This window comes from Odocoileus virginianus, unplaced genomic scaffold (assembly GCF_023699985.2).
Source record: "Odocoileus virginianus isolate 20LAN1187 ecotype Illinois unplaced genomic scaffold, Ovbor_1.2 Unplaced_Contig_7, whole genome shotgun sequence".
Lineage (NCBI taxonomy): Eukaryota > Metazoa > Chordata > Mammalia > Artiodactyla > Cervidae > Odocoileus > Odocoileus virginianus.
Window position 1 is genome coordinate 1,618,927 of NW_027224324.1, and position 3,188 is coordinate 1,622,114.

At 41.1% G+C, this 3,188-nt stretch overlaps 1 non-coding gene across 1 annotated transcript; it reads right to left on the reverse strand.

Annotated features, from left to right (window-relative positions):
- Nucleotides 1–2,342: 2,342 nt before the first annotated feature.
- On the reverse strand, nt 2,343–2,414 carry TRNAC-ACA (transfer RNA cysteine (anticodon ACA)). Its single transcript has one exon. It is a non-coding gene; the product is annotated as a tRNA-Cys (tRNA).
- Nucleotides 2,415–3,188: the final 774 nt, after the last annotated feature.

Here is a 3,188-nt window from a genome sequence, read left to right on the forward strand (position 1 = left end):
TGAATCTAGCTCAGCAAGAAAAAGAGTTAACTATTAATAAATGTAACAACAAGAATCAATTTCAAAAGTATTATGATAAGTGAAAAAGGTGATACAGGAAATAATATATACTCTATGATTCCATTTATGTGACATTCCAGAAAAGGAAAGTATGTAGGGATAGAAAACAAGCAAGTGGTCGCTAGGGGCTAGTTGCATGCGTGCTAAGTTGTTTCAGTCATGCCCAACTCTTTCTGAACCTGTGGACTGTATATAGCCCGCCAGGCTCCTCTGTCTATGGAGATTCTTCAGGCAAGAATACTGGAGTGGGTTGCCATGCCCTTCTCCAGGGGATCCTCCCAACCCAGGGATGGAATCTGTATATCTCTTATGTCTCCTGCATTGGCAGGCAAGTTCCTTACCACTAGTGCCACCTGGGAAGCCCCAGGGACTATCTAAATCTAGACAATTGAATGAGAAGGCCATGAGGAACGTTTTGGATGATAGAAATGTTTCACATCTTGATTCTAGTCATGGTTACTTGACTTTATACATTTGTCAAAATTTTTTGAATTGTATACTTTAAAAGAATAAATTAATTGTATAAAAATTATACCTCAATTTTTAAAAATACATAAGGGAATTTCATTTTGCAATGCAAAAATGCCAAATCCTTATATTGGTTCCTTGACTGGTAGTGCAAGATTTCCCATAGTAAGAAAGTTTTTGAAACTGCCCCTCCCCACTTACAGCAACCAAGAGAGTAAATCAAAAACAATATTGCTTCCCAGGATGAACAAAGATTAGTGCGACCTTCAAAGGTTTAAATGATTCACATAGGTACCCATCATATCCCCATTTAACTCACCAGTCAGAGCCCTGAAAAAGCTGGTCTTTAAAACTAATTAGCTTAATTTTTTTTAACTAATTTATTTATTCATTTTTGGCTGCACTGGGTCTTCCTTGATGCCCATGAGCTTTCTCTAGGTGTGGAGAGCAGGGGCTAATCTCTTACTGTGGTGCTCATGTTTTCAGTGCACGGCCTCTCATTGGGGGAGCACAGGCTCTAGGGCGCACAAGCTCAGTAGTTGTGGCACAGGGGCCCAGTTGCTCTGCGGCACGTGTAATCTTCCCGAACCAGGGACTGAACCCGTGTCCCCTGCACTGGCAGGCAGATTCTTAGCCACTGGACTACCAGGAAAAACCCCCAAAACTGGTCAGATCTTAATGAATTACAGTGGGTTAACACAAATTTAGGTCATAATTTCAAAGTGCTGCTGCTGCCTTGGGTGAAGCATCTTTCGTAGGGCAGATTATCACAGGCTCTGGTCCATTTCATGCAGCTGTGGATCAGCAAATGCACTGTTTTCAGTGCCCACTTGTAAGGAGAATCAGCAGTTTACATTCACATGAGATATACAATAATGTGCATCCCACTGCTTTAACCAAGATTATGTTACTTTTCCTGCTTCTTCACAATATAATTCAAAGGGAAATGAACAGTCTGGATATTCCTCAGAAGGCCATTTTTGTCCATTATATTTATCACATTACTTAGGTCTGATAAGCAGGAAAAAAATTGGCAAGGGCTCTGCTTTCATAATCACATGTGCTCCAGAGGGAAGGAAATAATAATGATAAAACTAAAAGATTTAGAGGCTGCCACCTTGGTGAAGTTTTTAGGGTGTCTTATATTCTGGGAAGTTTTAGGACATAACTTTCAAAGTAATTTATGGGTTTTTGTACCTTGAACATCCTACCACTAACAAAGTACAGTACTTAATAGACCTCTCCTAAGTTTCAGAGGCATTATATTCTCCTCTAGTTTTGACCCATTTATTGGTAAAATGGTAGATTGCTAATTTTGAGTGGGTCCCGGAGCCAGACGGTGCTCTGTAACTGATCTAGGTTACATCCAAGCAGACTTGTCACCTGGGCCAGATGACCTAGAAGATCCAATAGTCTAGGTTGCAGTATGAGAAATGTGGTCAGCTGGATCATATGCCCCATAAAATCCCATAGAGAAGTATCTGTGTGAGATATAGATGTTATGTGGAGCCTCTAGCAAATTGCAGTTGAAGAGTTGCTGCATACCCTCGGATTTCTAGAGCAAGATTCTGTTATCTATTCACTGTCAAAATGTCATTCCAGACCAAGTGTCACATCATCCAGTCACCACATGACCAAAACTGCCTATCATGAGGTGGGCAGTCTCATCTACTAAGTCATAGATCGTGTGAAGTTGCTCAGTCGTGTCCGACTCTTTGCAATCCCATGGACTGTAGCCTACCAGGCTCCTCTGTCCATGGGATTTTCCAGGCAAGAATACTGGAGTGAGTTGCCATTTCCTTCTCCAGGTGATCTTCCCCACCCAGGAATCGAACCTGGGTCTCCTGCATTGTAGGCAGATGCTTTACTGTCTGAGCCACCAGGGAAGTCATAGATTGGACAGTCCCATAAATAATTCATAATAAAAGGGAAGTAGTACATCCAAGATCATTTAGAGCAGGTCCAGAGGGCCCAAACAGGCGGCACACCCTCCACATCCCTCACCAGTCCTGCACCAAGGTCTCTTCCTTAGCTCACATGGATGTTCTCCTGTTTGTTACAGAATCAGTTACTGAGAGAGATGTCTCAAATTCCGTGACTCTGGTGTTCCATATCTATTTCCTCTTTTACATCAGCCAGCTTTTGCTAATCTGTTCAGGTTATGCTGTCAAGTACATGGACATTTAGGATTCATATGTCATTATGATTGGCTCTTTAATCATTATGAAATGTTCCTTTCCATCTCCAGTAGCAACAAGGAAGTTTTCAAAGAGAAAAAAATAAAAAATAAAAACATTATCTAAATATCTTCACTTTAAAAGAGATTTTATAGCTGCTTTACACTGTTGTACTAGTTCCTGCTGAACAGCAACGTGAACTAGCCACATGTAAACATGCATCCCCTCTTATTTTGGTTTCCTTCTCGTTTAGGTCACCACAGACCATTGAGCAGAGTTCCCTGCGCTGTGCAGTAAGTTCTCATTGCTTATCTGTTTTACACACAGTAGTGTATAGATGTCAACCCCAATCCCCCAGTTCATTCCACCCCACTTTCCCCTCTTGGTGTCCATATGTTTGTTCTCTCTCTAGTTCTGCTTTGCAAATAGGTTCATTTGTACCGTTTTTCTAGATTCCACATATATACATTAAAATGTATTTGT